This window comes from Delphinus delphis, chromosome 10 (genome assembly GCF_949987515.2).
Source record: "Delphinus delphis chromosome 10, mDelDel1.2, whole genome shotgun sequence".
In the NCBI taxonomy this organism is placed as follows: domain Eukaryota; kingdom Metazoa; phylum Chordata; class Mammalia; order Artiodactyla; family Delphinidae; genus Delphinus; species Delphinus delphis.
In genome coordinates, this window is record NC_082692.2 from 83,150,239 (window position 1) to 83,173,849 (window position 23,611).

Sequence of the window (23,611 nt, forward strand, 5' to 3'; positions counted from 1 at the left end):
CTGGGACTCCGCCGGGACGGCAAAGATGCTGCTCTCCCGCCCCATGCAACTGGCCCATGGCTCACAGAGACCACGCACACCTAATCAGAAAGGGGAAACAGCCATCTGTGGGCTCAAGACTGACTCCAAGAAAAAGGGACACCCCGAGGCACCAACTATAAAGATTAGGCAGAAGCTGAGAATTCACATTCTCCAATTATTTGCAATCTTTTTGTGATCGGGACTGTGTTATTAGGACACACGGCTTATACCTCGGTGTGTCACCTTCGAATCAATTATTTCTTAATTTATTAATGTAATCAACAAATCAATACAAAAAGAAGGATGGGAACAGGCAATTTTCATAAGAAATACAAATGGCCAATAAATATAAGAAGAAATCCTTGTCTTGACTGACAATCAAAAATAAATATTCAACGGGGTCTTCCCTGGTGGTCCAGTGGTAAAGAATCCACCTTCCAATGCAGGGGGTGCAGGTTCGATCACTGGTCAGGGAACTAAGATCCCACATGCCACGGGGCAACTAAGCCCGCGCGCCACAACTACTGAGCTCAACCGCCTCAAGGAGAGAGCCCCGCGTGCTGCAAACTAGAGCCCACACACCACAACCAGGGAGAGAAAAAACCCACACGCCACAGGTAGAGAGAAGCCTGCGCGCAGCAACAAAGAGACCACGAGCCGCAAGGAAGATCCCACGTGCTGCAACTAAGACCCAACGCAGCCTAAATGAATGAATGAATAAATAAATAAATAAATAAATATTAAACGAATGAGATACAAAGTTTCTCTTCAATTGTCAAAAGCCAAATTATTGGTTTATTGGTTTACGACACATGAATTAATGTAAGATCATTTCAGGCCTAGATGAATTAATTGCCCAATTCCATTCAGTCCTCCCAAAGATGTTTAATACTTGGTACAAAGCAGAAGCACAGTAACATTTATTTTATAAATAAACCATAACAAGATAGGTGTTGTTACTATCTTTATTTCTCATAAGGGGTTAAGTAGTAGTTAATCAAAGCCTCCAAAGCAAGTAAGTGGCGGAGCAGAGAACTGAACCCCGTCTAACTCCAGAGGTTACTCTTAATGTTGACCTCCTACTGCTCTCTTTATTAAATATTATGTTTATATAAATTAAATATAATGACATAATCAGTATAAATATTATGTTTATTAAAATAAATTCTCAGCATTAAAAAAAAACACCTGTCAGAAGATAGTTTCAAAGCCTTACCAAAATATTAATAGGTTAGGCTTTTGCTAAAGTTTGACACAGCACAGGGTGTTTCCTGAGCAGCTCATACTAAGGCAACTCCAAGGACATGTTAATTAAAATGGGACATAGGTCACATGATACCAATTACAATCAGAAGTTAAACAACAGAATGGGCTCAGTCTGAAGCCTCTGGCACATCCTGGATGTAACAACCCTCCTCTTCCAATTAAGTGCAGCACCTACACAGTGTGCTACAGATAAGGTACGGACAAGGATGTGATGGGGCTGGAGTGGAGACTTTGATTTTTGTGGATCTAAAATAGAGTTTTTAAAACCTGTGTGTGTGTGTGTGTGTGTGTGTGTGTGTGTGTGTGTGTGTTTGCATACAGAATTAGGGAGATTACATTCATCTGAGAGTCACTACAGAAAGTTCCAGAGATGGGTGGCATTTATATCCTAGGTTTGGATGAGAGAATTTTCCCAATTACATTAACAGCACTGTATTGGTAATACCTGTCTGGAGCCCAGGGTCTGGAAGGATTGTGAGACTGAGTTCTACAGAGATAGCATGCTGAGATGATTAATAATGTCTGCCCTGGCATGAGACCTGAGAGGCACATTTACTGCAAATTTAATCAGGATTAGACCATTCATGGGACTGCCATGTCTATTCATCACCACAGAGGTACCTCAGAGCTTCCAAGCAGGACTGAGAAGAAAGATCACAGGGCAGACCTGAGAAATTTAAATCAGAAAAGAATTTGAGCTGTGAAGACACAAAGGTCTGTGGGATTTATCCTCAGCTGTGATAACGTAAGGCCACAGATGCTCTTGGGAGCCAGGATGATAGAAAGGCCACTTGGCTGAGAAACAGGAGGGAAAAAGGCAAGCAATATGGCTGAGAACTCGTATTCCATACTGGCCCAGGAGAACTTGGCAGATACGCTATTTCTTTAGCTCAGCCTCATGGATTTGGGAAATATGACTATAGGACTTCTTACTTTTTCTTCTTTCTTTCCTTCATCCCTTGAAAGTTTTTAGCAAAGTCTGCTTGGAAATGTCAGCCTGTCTCAGGTGTGCTGAGGGAAAATAAAGTTTTGGTCAATGTTTAAATCAGAATATAAAAGGGGGGAGAACTGCCCCCTGGTGGTAGATTTGGAAAATCCCTAGAACATTATTCCCAAAAGTGTTCCTGGAAGCATGTCTTTCCACAGGCGAAGTACTCCGCGGTAAAATGACTGTGGGAAACAATTTTTAAATTATATAATATATATTCATATATTATTTAATGTATTATACATGTTATATCTCTTTCTGGCAATTCACAGTATTTATTAGCATGTTAAATCCCTAAGAAGTCCAGCACTCAAGAAATTCTAACTCCTTTTAATCCAGCATTATTTGAACATAGACATGAAGTCTTTTTTTTTCTTATTTTAATTAACCTAACATTTTCGGAGACGTCAATCTTAGCGCAAAGGAAAGAACATGAGGTCATGTCTTCCTCTTCCAATATAAAGATTTCCTTTCCAGAGCCTTTCCTTGATAAAATCTAGAAAACTTTCATTTTTATAGCATTCTCCTGGGTCTCCTTCACGATTGGCATTAATAAAAAGCTGGGCAAATGTTAATTTCCAGCTGGAGACAAATCATTTACAGGTATCAGGTCACAGTCTTCTACAGAAGAAAAGCTAATAGCATATCAATACACTCAAGCTTTTCAGGTATAACTACCCAGAAGAAATCCTAGACATGATCACACAGTGTATAGACAGCTCTCCTGATAATAAAGCTCTTCGTAGTTGGGAGGTGGGAAAACAGAGTGGCTCAGAGCGCTGTGGGCTCTGAAGCCACATTTCTAGTGTTTGACAGCCAGCTGTATCTCTCACTAGCGGTGTAACTTTGGGAATCGTTCATAACCTCTCTGTTCTTATAGTCTTCATCTGTGAAATGGAAATAACAGTATCTCCTAGTTCTGTTGAGGAGTAAATGAGTTAACAAACATAAAGTCTTCAAAGAGTGCCCAGTAGTTGGCTAGTAATTTCTTGCTTCTGAATTTGCACCACTAAAGTCAGGAGTATGAAGCATCATTTAAATGGAAAACAGTATTTTTTTCCCTTTAAAAATATTGTACTTTTGTTTTAGGTCATGAGACCATTAAGAAATGTTGGCGAACTATCACTAACATGTATTTTAAGCTAGTAACTTTTAAAATTTGAAAACACTTGGAAATTTTCCTCTTAACATTTTTTAAAATTGCGGTAAACTATATATCAGATAAAACCTACCATTTTTTAAGTGTACAGTTCTGTAGTATTAAGTACATTTATACTATTGGGCAATCATCACCACAATCCTTCTCCAGAACTTTTTCATCATCCAAAAATGACACTCTGTATCCACTAAACAGTAACTCCCTACTTCCCCGTCCCTCCTCTAGCAATCACCCTTCTGCTTTGTAAGAATTTGACTACTCTAGGTACTGCATAAGAATGGAATCCTACAATATTTGTCCTATTGTGTCTGCCTTACTTCATTTAGCATAATGTCTTCATGGTTCATCCATATTGTGCCATGTGTCAGAATTTCCTTCCTTTTTACGGCTGGACGATATTCCATTTTAAAGAACCTCTGTACTGTTTTCCACAATGGCTGCATCATTTAACATTCCCACAGGATTCCAATTTCTCCATAGCTTCACCAACTCTTTTTTATATATACATACGTTATAGCCATCCTACTTGATGTTAACTGGTACCTCATTGTGGTTTTGATTTGCATTTCCTTAATGACTGGTGATGTTGAGCGTTTAACATTTTTAAATGATTTTCAAGCAGACTTCCATAGGAAGAGCACATATTTCAACCACTAGCACTCATCTGACATTTAGATTTTCCTATATACATATGCACCTTTGATGACCTTGAAGTTATTTCTTCCAATCCAAGAACATGGTATATCTCTCCATCTATTTGTATCATCTTTAATTGCTTTCACCAGTGTCTTATAATTTTCTGCATACAGGTCTTTTGTCTCCTTAGGTAGGTTTATTCCTAGATATTTTATTCTTTTTGTTGCAGTGGTAAATGGAAGTGTTTTCTTGATTTCACTTTCAGATTTTTCATCATTAGTGTATAGGAATGCCAGAGATTTCTGTGCATTCATTTTGTATCCTGCTGCTTTACCAAATTCATTGATTAGCTCTAGTAGTTTTCTGGTAGCATCTTTAGGATTCTCTATGTAGAGTATCATGTCATCTGCAAACAGTGACAGCTTTACTTCTTCTTTTCCGATTTGGATTCCTTTTATTTCTTTTCCTTCTTTGATTGTTGTGGCTAAAGATTCCAAAACTATGTTGAATAACAGTGGTGAGAGTGGGCAACCTTGTCTTGTTCCTGATCTTAGTGGAAATGGTTTCAGTTTTCCACCACTGAGGACGATGTTGGCTGTGGCTTTGTCATATATGGCCTTTATTATGTTCAGGAAAGTTCCCTCTATGCCTACTTTCTGCAGGGTTTTTATCATAAATGGGTGTTGAATTTTGTCGATAGCTTTCTCTGCATCTATTGAGATGATCGTATGGTTTTTCTCCTTCAATTTTTTAATATGGTGTATCACATTGATTGATTTGCGTATACTGAAGAATCCTTGCATTCCTGGAATAAACCCTACTTGATCATGGTGTATGATCCTTTTAATGTGCTGTTGGATTCTGTTTGCTAGTATTTTGTTGAGGATTTTTGCATCTATGTTAATCAGTGATATTGGCCTGTAGTTTTCTTTCTTTGTGACATCTTTGTCTGGTTTTGGTATCAGGGTGATGGTGCCTTGTAGAATGAGTTTGGGAGTGTTCCTCCCTCTGCTATATTTTGGAAGAGTTTGAGAAGGATCAACATTGTGAAAATGACTCTACTACCCAAAGCAATCTACAGATTCAATGCAATCCCTATCAAACTACCAATGGCATATTTCACAGAACTAGAACAAAAAATTTCACAATTTATATGGAAACACAAAAGACCCCAAATAGCCAAAGCAATCTTGAGAACGAAAAATGGAGCTGGAGGAATCAGGCTCCCTGACTTCAGACTATACTACAAAGCTACAGTAATCAAGACAGTATGGTATTGGCACAAAAACAGAAATATAGATCAATGGAACAGGATAGAAAGCCCAGAGATAAACCCACGCACATATGGTCACCTTACCTTTGATAAAGGAGGCAAGAATATACACTGGAGAAAAGACAGCATCTTCAATAAGTGGTGCTGGGAAAACTGGACAGGTACATGTAAAAGTATTAAATTAGAACACTCCCTAACACCATACAAAAAAATAAACCCAAAATGGATTAAAGACCTAAATGTAAGGCCAGACACTATCAAACTCTTAGAGGAAAACATAGGCAGAACACTCTATGACATAAATTACAGCAAGATCCTTTTTGACCCACCTCCCAGAGAAATGGAAATAAAAATAAACAAATGGGACCTAATGAAACTTTAAAGCTTTTGCACAGCAAAGGAGACCATAAACAAGACCAAAAGACAACCCTCAGAATGGGAGAAAATATTTGCAAATGAAGCAACTGACAAGGGATTAATCTCCAAGATTTACAAGCAGCTCGTGCAGCTCAATAACAAAAAACCAAACAACCCAATCCAAAAATGGGCAGAAGACCTAAACAGACATTTCTCCAAAGAAGATATACAGATTGCCAACAAACACATGAAAGAATGCTCAACATCATTAATCATTAGAGAAATGCAAATCAAAACTACAATGAGATATCATCTCACACCGGTCAGAATGGCCATCATCAAAAAACCTACAAACAATAAATGCTGGAGAGGGTGTGGAGAAAAGGAACACTCTTGCACTGTTGGTGGGAATTTAAATTGATACAGCCACTATGGAGAACAGTATGGAGGTTCCTTAAAAAACTAAATATAGAACTACCACACGACCCAGCAATCCCACTACTGGGCATATACCCTGAGAAAACCATAATTCAAAAAGAGTCATGTACCAAAATGTTCATTGCAGCTCTATTTACACAGCCAGGACATGGAAGCAACCTAAGTGTCCATCATCGGATGAATGGATAAAGAAGATGTGGCACATATATACAATGGAATATTACTCAACCATAAAAAGAAACGAAATTGAGATATCTGTAGTGAGGTGGATGGACCTAGAGTCTGTCATACAGAGTGAAGTAAGTCAGAAAGAGAAAAACAAAGACCGTATGCTAACACATATATATGGAATCCAAGAAGAAAAAAAAAAAGGTCATGAAGAACCTAGGGGTAAGACAGGAATAAAGACACAGACCTACTAGAGAATGGACTTGAGGATATGGGGAGGGGGAAGGGTAAGCTGTGACAAAGTGAGAGAGTGGCATGGACATATATGCACTACCAAACGTAAAATAGATAGCTAGTGGGAAGCAGCCGCATAGCACAGGGAGATCAGCTTGGTGGTTTGTAACCACCTAGAGGGGTGGGATAGGGAGGGTGGGAGGGAGGGAGACGCAAGAGGGAAGAGATATGGGAACATATGTATAACTGATTCACTTTGTTATAAAGCAGAAACTAACATACCATTGTAAAGCAATTATACTCCAATAAAGATGTTTAAAAAAAAGTTATTTCTTGCTTTGAAGAGGAAAAAAGTACGTAAGTCTGGTGTCTATTCATTTTAATTAAAAAAAATATTTAACAGTTAAGTTTGAGGTGTGGATGGTGAGAGTTTTTAATTTTCAACATCACAAAATACTTTTACTCTTTGCATATTTTTACAAAAATCAGGCATTAATTTTAAAACAAAAAGTAAATATTAAAAATAAGAAAATTAAAAAAAATAAGAGCCATCATTTTGTGAGACGTCAGAGCCTAAGGAGAGTCTCTTTGTTTGTTTTAATCAAACTTCAGCAGGAAATTCAGGTACCAGAAGAAATACATCAAATTCCTCAATGTTTAGTGTTCTAAATGACAGTCAGTCTCCAAGTACCTGTTTCAAATCCTGTTACTTCCACCTAATGACTGTCTATTCATGATTGCGAAAATGTTTAAATTATTTCTACCTGTTTTTAAATTTATTATTCTATTTTTCTTCAAATGTATTTTAACACAACTATTTTATACAAAGTCTAGAAACTACACATTTTCCAGGGACCTAGAAAAAGTATTCTAGACCTAAAAAACAAGGAAACAAACATACTGACTTTTAAATATGAAAAGAAAACTACACAATCTAAAGTAATAAATATTTAAGTTAGTATCTATACAAGTTAATATGCTGTCCACTTCATTAGTTGATAAATCATCATATTCACAAATTGCATTATTTTTAAAAATAATTTTTAGGTTTGATTTTTTTATTTGGTATGGATCAACTAAAATGCATGATGAATCCTGGAAAATTATAGCCAATAGTAAATGAGTTTATTGTAATAGTTTCAAAAGCAAAATTATAGGGTTTTTAAACAACATATAGAGTAAGAAATTATTTTTAATGTGGGGTATCTGTGCATTTTATTTTATTTTTTTTAAGATTTTTTTTTTGATGTGGACCATTTTTAAAGTCTTTATTGAATTTGTTACAGTATTGCTTCTGTTTTATGCTTTGGTTTTTTGGCCGTGAGGCATGTGGGATCTTAGCTCCCCAACCAGGGATCGAACCCACACCCCCTGCATTGGAAGGTGAAGTCTCAACCACTGGACCGCCAGGGAAGTCCCTGTGCATTTGAATATGCTTATTATCATGTGGGGTAGGTATCTAAAGGTAAAAATTTCTAGGGCTGACAAATATCTTTAAATGTCCCTCACTATAATAATTCATCAAATCAAATCAAACACACTTAAAATTTCTGCTTTTGGGACTTCCCTGGTGGCACAGTGGTTAAGAATCCACCTGCCAATGCAGGGGACACAGGTTCGAGCCCTGGGCTGGGAAGATCCCACATGCCGCGGAGCAACTAAGCCCATGCGCCACAACTACTGAGCCTGCACTCTAAAGCCCGTGAGCCACAACTACTGAGCCCACATGCCACAACTACTGAAGATATACAGATGGCAAGTAAGAGCATGAAAAGATAGTCAACATCATTTGCCATTAAGGAAAGGCAAGTTGACACCACGATGAGTTACTACTTACATACTTATTAGAATGGATAAAATGCAAAACGATTGATCATACCAAGTACTGACAAGGATCTGGAGCAACTGAACTCTCATTCAGTGCAGATAGGGATGTAAAATGGTACAACCACTTTGGAAAATTTGTTAAAAAGTTACACACACACCTACCATATGATCCAGGCATTCCACTCTTAGGTATTTACCCAAGAGAAATGAAAGCATATGTCCATATGAAGACTTGTACATGAATGTTCACTGTAGCATTATTCATACTAGTGGAAATCTGGAAACAACTCAAATGTCTGTCAATGGTGAATAAATAAACAAACGGGGGTTTATTTATATAATGGAATACAACTCAACAATAAAAAGGAATGAAATACCCATACACATTATAGCATGGATGAATCTCAAAATCATTATGCTGAGTGAAAGAGGCCAGACAAAAAGACATATACTGTATGGTTTCATTTATATGGGTTTGTAGGATATGCAAACTATTGTACAGTGATAAAAACAAGATCAGTGGTTGCCTGGGGCAAGACAGGGTCTGGGTAGGGTAGGTAGGTGGGATTACAAAGGGGCATAAGGAAACCTTGTGGAATGACAGAAGTTTTCATTATCTTCATAATGGTGACGTTTTCATGGGTATATGCGTAGGTCAAAACATCAAATTGTACACTTAATTTTTTATTTTGGGGGTTTCTCAGCTCTGAGCTGCTGCTTTATTTTGTTGCCTAAGTGGTGCTGAACATTCAATACCAAGCAAGACACACAGTTCTCCGAGGATCCTGTCTTAAATATATTTGATCTCAAATTTTACACTTTAAATATGTGCAGTTTATTATACGTCACTTATAGCTTAATAAAGCGATTAAGAAAAGGTCCTAATTGTAACAATTTAACAATGCACAAGTGTATAAAGAAAAATAAATAATCTTTCATCTGATGCCATCCATCAGATAATCTCCTCGAGGTTACCAACACGAGTAGCCTGGTGAGTGCATCCTTCCATATTTTCTCTTTACTTGCACAAATTTATGATCTCATTATAGGGTTTAAACCTTTTATATAATGGATGACCCATTAAAGTGGTATTTTCTGCAACAATTTATTAGGGTTTTAGAAAATCTCTTATTATGCAAAAACTTTTCGGTGTTCTGAGATTGAGGCTCATTTTTTTTAACAGCCAACATGCCTTAAATGCCAAAGAAAGGGATGTAAAACTACAAATAGAAGCATCGTGCTTTACAGTAAATTACTAGACAGAAGAGTTGGTCCTGACTGAGGGAGTCAGAAGACCAAATGCCGTCTATATTGAGAGCCTGTCTTTCCACAAGAAATAATTTAACCTAGAAATGGAAAACCACTCAGCGTTTTAAACTATAATTAAATTCTCACTCTAGGTTAAACATTGCACAGGGATGTTAGGCACAAGCAAATTCAACTGCAAGCAGATTTGCAGGATTGTTTTGGTTGTACAAGCTAGAAAATTGTAACAACTCCAAGATTTTACCACAGGTCAACTTTAAAGAAAAACCTTCAATTAAAAAATTATAAAATATATGTTCACTGTGAAAAGTGCCAAAAATACACAAGTATATAGGACAATATTTTCTTCTGTTCTTCCCTAATTCCTTCTGTTAGACATAACCACCATTAACAATACAAACACATCTTTCCAGATTATACAGTGTGCGTGGGCATGCATGCATGCGTGCATGTGTTTTTCTTTTATTTTTTGACTGTTCGTTTGCTGTTTCTTTAAAGTTTTTTAAATTGTGGTAAAGTATATATGACATAAAACCTGCCACTTCATTTTTTTTAATACTATCGTTCCAGAATCATCAGAACATGCAGATTATTTTTCTTTTTAATTTTTTTTGGCCGTGCTGCATGGCAGGCAGGGTCATAGTTCCCTGACCAGGGATTGAACCCATGCCCCCTGCAGTGGAAGCGTAGAGTCCTAACCACTGGACCGCCAGGGAAGTCCCTCAGTCATTTTTAACTGTACAATTTAGTGGTATTAATTACATTCACACTGTTGTACAACAATCACCACCATCTATTTCCAAAACTTTTTCATCACTCCAAACAGTACCCATTAATCATCAACCCCCCATCTTCCCTCACCCCAGCTCCAGGTAATGTCTAATCTACTTCCTGTCTCTACGAATTTCCCCATTCTCGATGTTTCATATAAGTGGAATCATACAATATTTGTCCCTTTGTGTCACCCAGCATAATGTTTTCAGGGTTTAGCCACGTTGCAGCCTGTATCAGAACTTTATTCCTTTTAATGGCTGAATAATATTCCATTGCATACAAAATTTTTCTCATCCATTCATCTGCTGAGGGACACTTGGGCTGTGTTCATTTGCTGTTAACAAACATGATCATGGTATACACAATTCTGGCAGCTTTTTTCCCTTTTACTTAATACATTTCAGCTATCTATCCTAAATTTTTAAAAGCCACATTATTCTAGTAGATGGAAGTACCGTCATTTATTTACTACTCTTCTAACAACAGATGTATAAACTGCTGTCATATTTCGGCCAGTAAAACAGTGCTAGAGTGAACATACTAGTACATACATCATTTTGCATTTCTACCAGGTTTCCTGGAAGATGAACTCCTAAAAGTGCTATTAGCTGGTCAACAAGAATGTGCATTTAACATTTTGATAGATACTGCTGAGTTAGCTTCCAGAAATATCACCCCTATTGACATTCTTATCAACAGAGACCATGGGAGCTTTTTTGTCCATATCCTTCCCACAAGAATTACTTGGAATTTCTTTCATCCTTGCCAGTCTGACAGGTGATGAGTTTGCTAATTTAAAGTAGGTATAAGGAAGGATGTACAGGTGTGCCATGAGAGCAGAGGGTGCTCAGGGGTGAAGTTTGAGGGTGTCAGAGTCCTCTAGACCAAAGCAGAGAACAGAATTCCAGGACCAGAAGGGGTTCTGCTTGTTTCTATAATCAGGGCTGATTTCAGTAGAAATACACACATGCAGCTGCACTTCATGCTAAAATACTGAAAACTCCTCCATAGTGGTTGGCAATAGATCACTGTCCTGAGCTCCACCCTTGAATCCCAACCCACCTTCCCACAATCCAGCAGCTGAAGGGTAAAAACCCTGCCCGGCACCATTGCTGATGCCAGCTCAACTTGATCTTTATTTGTGCTGACTGGTTGTTAATACTCAGAATATCGTTCCTGCCAACATGAGTCTAATTTTTTGTGAGACCCACTGATTCCCTCCTCACTCTATTTCTGAACCCCTAACACTGTAGAACAATCGTCTATTTCATTTACGAGACCAGTGCTCCTGAGGGCAGGAAGCCTGTCTCTCTCATTTATTCTTTCTCTCCCAAAATGTTTTTCGAGCACTTTGTATATTGCAGTTGCTGAACCCGGATCCCAGAATATCACTGTGAAAAGGCAAACACCATCTTGGGCCTCACAGAAGTTACGTACTTTTTTACTTACCAGTAAAAAGGGCAGGTGAAAAATAACTGAACAGCCAAATAAAGAAAATAACTCCCAATAATCATGAGTGCTATAAAGGAAACAAGCTTTTCTTTTTTTTAATTGAAGTATAGTTGATTTACAATGTTGTGCTAAAAAAATAAAAAGGAAACAGCCTCCAAAGATGAGTTAATGAATGATTAACCTCGGCCCTTACTGCATACCTTCACATCCTCCCTTATACCAACTTTAAATAACCAAGTTCATCACCTGTCGGACTGGCAAGGATGAAAAAAATTTGAATACACCTTGTTGCAAGGATATGGACAATACAGCACTCATAGTCACTGCTGACGAGGATGTCACTAGGGATGATATTTTTGGAAGATAACATCACAAAGGGGTCCTTCTGAGTAGAGAAGCCAGAGAAAATCCAGTCTGAGATTAAAGGAAAAGGCCAGGAGTTAGGTGCCAAAACAGAAAGCACCCAGGCTGCATTGAGTGTGTGCAAACGCTCCAAGTGCAAAAGAGCTGGTGTGATTTAGAGGGTGAGGAAGGAGCTAAGAGTGAGCATAAGGAACTAAGGGGGTGAGGCTGGGAGAATGGCCACAGCCGGGTCACGCCAAGCCTTACAGACACCAAGCCTTACAGATGACAGCAAACAGCCTGATTTGTGACTTAAGAAGATCCTACATCGTTTAAGTCGATATTCACTAATACTTCTCAAAGTACATAAATCAGTAAGAATCTGAGAAATGCCCTGAGCTCCCCTCTAACTTTCTTACATCTCTGCCTGGTGCCCGGCAGCCCCAATGATAGTCTCTCGGAAAGTGCGCACACGCCCAGGGTTAGAATTATCGCCCTCCACTTGCCTGACATGTTTTGGGCTTTTCCACGTCTCTACTGCCCAAAAAACAGACAACTGAAATGTCCATCCCCGAAGTACACTTCACTCAATGAAAAAAAATCAGTTAACAGTTACTGAGCACTCTTTATACGCTTGGCCTTTGCCCAAGTGCCTTGCATGCATTAACTCGTTTCATCTACTCATCCTTCTCTAATCCAGGAAACTGAGGCAAAGGAAGATTCATCATTTTCACTGCAGTCACACAAGAGCTAAGTGGTAGAGTCCATGTCCTGGACCACTACACTGTAGTCCTCGCCACCAGGGGCCAGCGTGCAGAAATTGCAATCCCATCATTAATTTCACTAGAGGCAGCATTTTTTTTTAAGATTTATTTATTATTTATTTATTTATTTAATTTATTTTTGGCTGCGTTAGGTCTTAGTTGAGGCGCGTGGGATCTTCGTTGAGCTATGCAGGATCTATCGTTGCGGTGTGCGGGCTCTTTTGTGGTGCACAGGCTTCTCTCTAGTTGTGGCGTACGGGTTTTTCTCTTCTCTACTTGTGGCGTGTGGGCTCCGTAGTTTGCGGCACGCGGACTCTAGTTGAGGCGCATGAGCTCAGTAGTTGTGGCACGAGGGCTTAGTTGCCCCGCAGCATGTGGGATCTTAGTTCCCTGACCAGGGATTGTACCCACATCCCCTGCATTGCAGGATGGATTCTCTACCACTGGACCACCAAGCAAGTCCCTAGAGGCAGCATCTTGAGAAGACTGGGAAAACGCTGTCTTTAACTGTTGTACATTCTATTCGTGCACAAGTCATACTTTTTTACACATTAGACATCAGCACACTTCAAACCACCTTTGCCTTTCAAATATGAACTACTGAGATCAACTAACGCAGAAAAATCTTGAGAGAGCACATGGACGTGCTACCTACACACCCACACTTGGTCTCTATCGCATTGTCATCACTATGGCAGGCTTAGGCAACCATTGGAATATTTCATTCCCCCCCTCACTGTATTCTAAAAAGCAGTGAAAAATGGAAAAACAAACCCCAAAGTATTGATATAAAAGATATAAAGCACACCTTCACTACAACTAAGCTAAGGAAGAAAATCATTGCATATATAAAAATAATCCTTAGTGTTGCTCAATTGTCCAGTGGACTTAAACTGGTCAAATGTTCAACTGCGAATAAAAAGACAATTTTACAAACGTGCAAATAGAATATTGGAAATATATTGTAGGAAATGTGTCTCTGGCACAGTAGAGTTAGAGCATTGTTCATTATTTTTTGTTTGTTTGTTTTCCTTTCTGACAAGAGAACCCCTTTTTAAAATGTAATCTATCATTTAACTTTTGGGCACTTAGCTTTTATGTGAGAGTAGCAGACTAACTATTTACTGATTTTCTTCCTCATTGCTCATAGCACAGATGTTTAGATGGTAGATCATATCATATATCCTATCCCCATTTGACAACTCAACGCACACTCACAAACATTCATAAACCCACTTACCTGTTCTATCAGAGTTCAGCATTTACAGAGATGTCTGCTTACCTTGAACTAGTAAGTACTGTCTTGCTTTCCTTTTGTTTTCACTGTAATAATCTTTGGATTTTGTTTGCCAGGCACAGATGTCATCTTTTTCCTTCACATATTCTTTCTTCCGGATTTCTCATCAAAACCTGAAACACAGAAGGGAGCAGCTCCTTGACTTCTGTAGGCATATAGGAAAGAACCAGACATCTCAAATCAGGGACTTCTAATTTATTTCTAATTTTCCTTTGATTGGCTATAGTTTAATCACAGTTTTAGAAATTCACCTAATTAGGTGAGATTTAGAATAGAGCTATCTCAAAATACAGACGAAAAGAGGCTCTCCTCCTTAACAACTAAAGATCTGATACTGATTTGGCTTCTCACGTAAGGCCTTTCATTGAATATAGAATGCTAGCCTCTGTCTCTGTAGGAGACGCTAAAGCACTATAAGTTAGCTACAGTCAGTTGTAAAATCAAGGCTGTGAGAGTGGGAGAACTCAATACAATATTTCGGAATTGCTGAAACCAGGATGGTTTACTCCTGAACCTAGTTTTAACAGATGTCAGTGGTGGAGAGAATGAGGCACGTGTCATGAATACTGATGAAATTTAGCGTGTGTACTGCGCCATAAGATACACTCATTTATATGGATTTGTCATTCTCCCTATAAAAGAAAACAGCTTTTCCCCAGAAGCTCTCCTTCAGTCGGGAAGGACAATTCTCGCTTGTCAACTGTGGGCCCAAACTGTTTCACACACAGCAGGGTGTGAAAACTGGACGAGAAGAGGAGGGCAGAGGCAGCAGATGTGGTATTCATCATTGTGCCACGTGGTTCAATGCAACTCCACTGTTGCACCATCCTCAGCGGACCCCACAGCCCAGCCCATCTGACCCTCAACTCCTCTAGATGTGACACAGGTATGAGGTGGAAGGTGGCAACAGGAAGCAGAAAGAACTCAGTATGATTCCTTCACAAGCACCTTTAACGGCTCTCTCCTTACTGCTGCCATAGGACAAATCCATCTTTTCTAACAGGAACTGTAAGAGAGAAGAACAAACCTGACTCCATATTGGGTTTATTCCTTTAGCTCTAACCCTTGTGCTTCGTTGCTTGTGCTTAGTCACGCTGTCTCTGTAAAAGACTGTTGCCTATAGCCTGAAATATACATTATAGCCCATTCTCAAGGCTCTTCCTTTTAAAGGTATAACACTTTTCCATTCATATAAAGATAAAAAATTGCAGAACAAAGAACAACATTGGTTGTGGAGGTTTATAGGAACATTACGACCAGATCTATGTGGACAGCTGCAATAACAAAGGATTCTGGCATCGAGAAGTATGTGACCACCAACCACATCCGCTCCCCCTTTTATATCAAAGTAGCCTGAATTCTAACTGGGGTAAGAAGGTTCTTTGGGACACTAGTCCACCATCTTCGCAAACTGCTGGCTTTCTGAATAAAGTCTCTATTCCTTGCCCCAACAACTTGTCTCTCGATTTATCGGTCTGTAGTGCAGCAAGCAGTATGAGCTTGGACCCGGTAACTAGATATTCTAAGAACTCATCTACAACGAGAGCATAGTGTAGGTTGGGAGTTTCTTGTAGGCAATCTTCTTCAATATCCTTTTAGGAGAAAAGTAGCTCTTAAAGCTAGTAAGAGGCTAATTTTATGTTAGGTGTTTAAAATTAAACATTAAAATATGAACTATGTTAACTCTACATAGTGAAATCTGATGTTGACAGAGTGTAATGTAGGTAGAGAGTGAGGGGATGGGGTAGTGGTTTGGGTCGTACTAAATCAGAATGAAGACCTCCCACACCCAGTCATCCCCTTGGTCCCCAAGACTATTAGGTAAAATACTGGGCTTAGAAAGAATATACTGGGCATGTGTTAAGAGTCCAAGCCCCTACTTTACAGATTAATTAGACTCAGAGAGAGAGAGTGATTTGCAAAAGATTACGCACATAGGGAAAACTGGTGCTGGAACAACTCCGTGTATTTTCTGCTTTATTGAACCATCTCTCCACAACTGTCATGTGTCCACTAGATGACAAAAGTTCCTAGTAAATAATGATATAACAAGCAGCATCTAGCATCATGTACAAAGAACTGCCTAAGTACCTTATTTTAGTTGCGTTAACAAAGACTGAACAGCTTCTGTCAGCTCGGATCACAAGGACAGACAAAAGAGATATGAACAGATACCTCCCAATTGCCTAGAAAACTACCATTTATCGAGCACCCACCATAAGCCAGAGTTGGGTACACCACTTATGTGGCCTCTGATGTATCTAGAAACTCCGAAAATAATATAGGTTTTATTAAATGGTGCAGATGAGGAAACTGAGTCGGGGAAATATAATCTCTTGTATGAAGTTACACACAGCTAGTAAGTTCTTTGATTCCATGGCCCCATGCACCATGACTGCTGCCTGTGACAAACAGCACTATACACGAAGCAAATATGCATCAATTTGAAAACCCCAAAGCCTATGAATAGAAACAGAGTGGATGGTATTTGGAAGGAGATTAAAGAAAGGAAGGGAGAAAAGGCAAGCTAAGAGAGTTATGTAAATATATTCTGCCATGACTCCTAACACGAGTGAGGGCTGTGTGTTAAGATCTTCGGACGTACCAAATACACAAATGCAATTAGGGCATATAATTTCACCCATAAAATTTAGTGAAAGATATTTGTGCTATTAGGTATCTGAGGATGAGCAAAGAACTGCAAGTCTGAATGAATTAGGATGGATGAGTTACAATAACCCCAATATTTTTAAATAACAAAATCACTCTGGGAATGGTGACATACCTGAAGGAACTGTGACCAACCAGGAAATGGGAGATTCAGGACAGCATCTCATGCCCCCTTCTTTAATTTGCCAAAGTTAACAGTGCACTCGATCCCCAAAAAATTAAACATAGAATTACTATGATTCAGCAATTCCACTTCTGGGTATGTTACCAGAAAGCACTGAAAACAGGGACTCAAATAGATATTTGTACACCATGTTCATAGCTGCACTATCTGTTATATTGTTCACAACAGCAGAAAGGTAGAAACAACCCAAGTGTCCATAAACGAATGAATGGGTTAACAAAATGTGGTATATACATACAATGGAATAGTATCCATTCTTTAAAAGAATGAAATTCTGATACACGCTGCAATGTGACTGAATCTTTAAAACATTATGGTAAAAAAAAAAAACATTACGGTGAGTGGAATAAGCCAGATGCAAAAGGATAAATATTGTTTGATTCCACTTGTATGAGGTTCCTAGAGTCAAATTCATAGAGAAAGTAGAACAGAGGTCATCGGGGGATGAGGGGACTGAGGAATGGGAAGTTACTGTTTGATGGTCACAGAGTTTCAGTATGAGCTGATGAAAAAGATTCTAGAGACAGAGGTGGTGACGGTTGTACAACATTGTGAGTGTACTTAATGCCACTGAATTGTACATTTAAAAATAATTACAATGGGGCTTCCCTGCCGATGCAGGGGACACGGGTTCGTGCCCCGGTCTGGGAGGATCCCACGTGCCGCGGAGCAGCTGGGCCCGTGAGCCATGGCCGCTGAGCCTGCGCGTCCGCAGCCTGTGCTCCGCAACGGGAGAGGCCACAACAGTGAGAGGCCCGCGTACCGCAAAAAAAAAAAATAATAATAATAATAATAATTACAATGGTAAATTTTATGTTAAGTATATTTTATCACAATAATCAAAATGCTCAGAAAAAGAAAGGTGTGGGAGCATAACTGGAGGGATGGGGATGAAGAGGACTGAAATTGTTTAGACATCAGTTGAGCATCTCATTTTGCTAAAAGTGTGAGCAGCTGACAAATTCCTGGCTTCTTTAGATGACAATTTCATAACTTGGAAGACAAAGGAAGCAACAGGGGCAAGTGTTATACTAGGAAGAACTTTTGGGCAGTAGAGAAATGAAGCAAAAAAAAGTGGTCACATCTTCTTGGAGTTCAAAGTAGTACCAGCAGCATCTACCCAACAACAGGTGAATGGACAAAGAAGATGTGGTGTGTGTATATATATATATACACACACAATGGAATCCTACTCAGCCATAAAAAATGAATAAAATGTTGCCATTTGCAACAACATGGATGGACTTGCAGGGAATTATGTAAAGTAAAATAAGTCAGACAGAGAATGACAAATACCATATATCACACGTGGAATCTAAAAAATATAAAACTAGTGAATACAACAAAAAAGTAACAGACTCACAGAAAAAAAATATATCATTTTTGTCGTATGGAAAACCAATTGTTCCAACACCCTTTACTCTTGATTCTCTATGTTTTCCACTGGGACTTCCAAGTCCTCCTGTATCATACAGAAACATCCATTTTGTTCAGCTCATCACTGGGCTCTCTATTCTGCACCACTCATCTATTTTTCTGTACCCTTTCACCAAAAACACAGTATCTTAATTACTAAGAGTTTAGAATAGATTTTGATAGTTAGTGGAGTCCTAACTCTTTTTTTCTCCTTTTGCAAAACTCCCTTGTTAATAAATTCATGAATTTTTACACTGCCACTCAAATTTTAGAATGCTGTTGGGATTTTGCTTAGAACTGCAATGAATTTATAAATACATTGTTGTAAACATCGACATCTTATGATATTGATCTTCCCCTTCCATGTATATGGTATATCTTACCATTTCTTTAATGATTTCCAAGTATTTGCACATCTATTTACAATTTACTGTACGTTTCTACATAATTTTGAGGGCTGCAGTGATTTAAAAAACAACCCAAATCCAAAGATATCAACTCATCCCTCTCTCAGTGTAGCTCTGCTAGGACTTTCTATTACACTTAGAATGAAATTCGAATTCTTTACTCTGGCATGATTATAATACATGGCTTGGTGCTGTTTTCCTCTTAAACTTTATCTTGTATCTTCTGTTATTCATTAAGCTTTAGCCACACAAGTTTTCTTAATGTACCCCAAACTCAACAAGCTAATCCACCTTGGGACCTTTGTCCATGCAGCTTCCCTTTTCTGCAACCCTTATTCCCCAGGTATGCCCCTGGCTGGTTTCTTCTTAGCGTTAGGGTCTCAGTTGAGATGTCATCTCTGAGGGACCATCCCTGTCCACAAGAGAATGGCCCTCTGATCATGCATAATGGTACAGCTCCTTTATTTCTTCACAGCATTTGTCACCATTTGAAGTTATCTTGTTTAACTCTTTATTGGTGTTTCCCATAGTAGACTAGAAGTGCTACATGATCAGGGACCCTGCTGACTTGTTCTCTCCTGTGTCCTCAGCACCTCAAACAGTTTCTGGCACACACTAGGTGTTTTTCAATGAATATTTGCTGAATAAATGAGTAAGTGAATAAATGAACTAACTCTGATCTCCCCTGAGCCCCCTGGTTGTTCCTTCTGTGTCCTCTTATATCAGCTATGGAGTATTCCCTTTCTCCCACTGGCCATACACACGCTAGCAAATTAAATAATATTACATAGATATTTCTAGTCTCTCAAAGAAATAGCTTAACTGCACAAATACTTATAATGTGTTTAGGAATTCTAAACACATCTATGGTCTGTGTATCCAGGTTTCTAAGTGTCTTAGAACAGAGAAAGCCCCACTCTCCCATTCACCCCATTTTTATACCTAAAAGATAACCATTAAGAGTTTCTCTGCATGGAAACAGAAACTTTTTATCCATTTACAAACACCTATACATTTATCCATCAATATATCTATCTATCTATCCATCTCTCTATTTATCCAACATAGAGAAGACAATTTGAATGATAAAATATAAAAAGTTTTATTCCTCTTGATAAAGTATTATTTTTCAGTGGATCTGAGTTTAAGAAGTTAGATTCCCAGTCCCACCCCTAGAGATTGTGATTCCACAAACCTGGGTTGAGGCAAGTACCCTAGATAATTCTGATGTGGTAGTCCAAAAACCATTCTTTAAGAACTACTCACCTAGATCAAGGCAATTTAATGCCATCCTTACTTAAGAACCACGGGGAAGAAGCAAAAAGAAGAAAAGACCATTCAGCCTCCCGAACACCAGGGGGCAGATGGAGCCACGCGTATGCTCAGTGACAAGATGTGTCACAGGCCCTTAACTCAATAAGTGGGGGGTGGGGGGCTTCCCTGGTGGCGCAGTGGTTAAGAATCTGCCTGCCAATGAAGGACACAAGGGTTCAAGCCCTGGTCCCGGAAGATCCCACATGTGCGGAGCAACTAAGCTCGAGTACCACAACTACTGAGCCTGAACTCCAAAGCCGGCGATCCACAACTACTAAGGCTGCGTGCCACAACTACTGAAGCCCGCGCGCCTAGAGGCCATGCTCTGCAACAAGAGAAGCCACCGCAGTGAGAAGCCTGCACACCGCAAGGAAGAGTAGCCCCCGCAGGCGGCAACTGGAGAAAGCCGGCGTGCAGCAATGAAGACCCAATGCAACCCTAAATAAATAAATAATTTTTTTTTTTAAAAAAAGGGGGTAGCAGATCCTTGTGCCTCCAGTGAGAACCCAAGAATGTGAAGTACTTATGAAGCCATATAAACAATCAGGGAAGCAGCTCAAAACTAGTAGTGAGGAAACCTCGGTTCTCGACTCATTGCTGCCCTGGGCCTCAGTTTCTTCATAGGCAAAATGAGAAGATGGTGCAGATCAATGAACAAGCTCGTTCCAGCCCTTCCAGTTTATGAGAAACTTCAACATCTCATGGAGTTCTTCACGATTGGGCTATGGCTGAGTTTTATTTTGTACCTTCCAAAATTTTTAGGATGAGCATATATTATTTTTATAATGAAAAGAAAATAATTCAAAACATTTTAAAAGATAACATTTCTCACTGTTACTCAGACATTATTTTCACAAGCTAAGATGCTTGTATTCCAGTGCTAAGCTCACTACTTTACTGCCCATGAATAGAGAACAACCAACAAGGTCTCAACACATGCTTATCCAACAGATTGTTTGAAACAAACTTAAAATTTGCTTTAATAGGCAGAACTGGACCTGTGACTCTCTACAAGATGATAAACATGGAACTAAACAGCCCAAAGATCCAATCGCAGCCAAAATCTCATACCACATAGAGAAATTAGAAATATTTAATAATACCTCATAATTTTTTTAGACTTCTGGGTTTCAAAATTTCTGACAAAGTAATTCACGAGCCATAATTAACAAAAATAGGCAACCTTCTCAAAAGTCTCCCAGAGCGAATGTCAATTCATCAGAGCCCTCTCCCTGCAGTGAGCATGTAGTCAACAGTGACATACCAGCAATAAACTACAGAAGCCAGAGAGGTTTGGATCTTGCCCTGAACTGGTGTCTGCTGAAAACGGCTTTAGCAAAAGAAGGTTGTGATTAGAAGTTAACGTTTCCAGCGCCCACTTATTAGCATGTCTAGCGAATCAGAGAAGGGAGATGATATAGTCTTTACAACCAGAGAGTTCACGTCACAGGATATTTACAAATACTTACTGCTGTTTCAGTCTTCAGAGTAATTCGGTCACTGCTCTAACGGCAGACAAAGGATGCAGACACTGTAAGCAGTCACCCTAGGTGGTCTCCTAAGAAAGACTCCCATCACCTCCTGGTTGCTCCAGCCATAAAACGATGCATTCTCTTTCTTCATCACCCCTCTTCCCATTCATCAAGTCCTAGCAGCACTACCTCTCAAACACGTTCCCTCTATTTGTTCCTCTCTCCTTATTTCCAATGCCATTCCTAGTCCAAGCCACCGTCATGTCTCCCTTAGACTACTTCCATAGCCTTCATGCTAACTGCCCCCCTTGACCCGGGCCCGAGTCAATTCCTTCTTCTCACGGTGGCCATATTTATATAGTAGATCATTTCCCTCCCCCACTTAAAACTCTTCAGTGTCTCCTGATTTTCACAGAATAAAACATAAACTCCATCCCCTCTTCACCTCTCAAACCTTATGTCATGACAATCTTCCCTTCACCCTCAGTACTTCTCGCATTGGCCTCCTTTTCCTTCCTTCCTTTGCCAAGCCCGTTCTAACTTGCCGTCCCCACTGCTTCCTTAGATCACTGTTTCTCCCGCTTGTCCCACAGCTGGCTCCATCTCATCGTTCCAACCCAACACACGTGACCTTCCCTGACCACTATATCCTAAATACTATCAACCTATATTTGTGTTTTCTCTCCCCCTACTTATATCCTGTAGGATCCTTAAGTCTCATTGTTTGACTGCTCGTTTCCTCCCCGCAAAGAGAATGTAAGCTCTGTGAGGAAGAAGATCTTGCTTTTCCTATTCAGTGCTAAAGCCCCAGGGCCTAGACAAAGCACACAGTAGATACTGAGTGACTTTTTGTCAATTGAATGCCTGTGTTGCTTCAGATTAAATCAGGGCCCAACTTTTCAATGTTCCTTGTCCATTCAAAGTCAATTTGTTGCCCAGAAGACAAGTTGTTAATTTGCAGAAGGGACATCTCTCTCTACATATAAATATCTTCGTTGTTACCCACAACTAGGTTAGCCTCCGACACAGAGTTCATTGCTCTGGAAACAGAAGATTCTTCGAAGATGTCAAATGAAACTTAAACCTAGTTGACAAGCTAAGATGACTCATATAGTGTGTCTTGACTCGGGGGAACAATTGTGTAGGTTGTCACCGCTGGAAGTGAAAGGCTCAGAGCCTGAGTGGGTTGATCGGTATGTCACACGGACTGAGGCAGGCGGATATTTTAAAAGTGCTAAGAAAATCTGCTAGGATTCTCTGTGCTCTGGCCTGGCATTCAGTACGGGGAGAGTTCATTTGGGGCCCAGGTAAGAGGATCAACTGTCTGAAATTTTAGAGGGGGCACCATTTCAAGGTAATTTCACCCTGACTTGCAGAGTGAACTACAAAGTGGGAGTGACAGCCAATTTTCTGCGGAGTATCATGATTCAAAAATCACTTTTACACATTCACCATCTCTTCTGTTCCTCAGGGCAACTCCAAAAGCTTGGCCAAATGTAGTAATTATACCCATTTTATATATGGAGTATGAGAGCCACGATCCCACAATGAGTAAATACGGAAACTTGATTTAGAATCAAGATCTTAGGTCGTCTAGAGATGTTAATGAACCAGCAAGAGAGATACTGCAAAAGCCATTTTCAAAATCAACGTTTTTGAGGTATAATTTACATATAATAAAATACTCCCATTTTAAGTGTTCAGTTCATTGGATTTTGACAAATACATATATACTCCTGTACCTACCACCACAATTAAGATAGAGCACGTTTCATCCCCTGAGAAGTTCCTTCATGTCCCTCCATACTCCATTCCCCCCTTTACACCTCCTACCTCTGCCCCAGGAAGGCATTGATCTGCTTCCTGTCACTATATATTGACGGGCT

The 23,611-nt window shown here is 39.4% G+C and overlaps 1 protein-coding gene across 2 annotated transcripts in view; it reads right to left on the reverse strand.

The window, feature by feature from the left end:
• Positions 1–23,611, reverse strand: part of FRMD4B (FERM domain containing 4B) — a 275,548-nt gene that overhangs the window by 221,612 nt on the left and 30,325 nt on the right. For both annotated transcript variants that reach the window (XM_060022883.1, XM_060022884.1), the window contains one exon: positions 14,248–14,375. The gene's annotated coding sequence lies outside the window, so the exon portion shown is untranslated. The remainder of the gene's footprint in view (positions 1–14,247; positions 14,376–23,611) is intronic.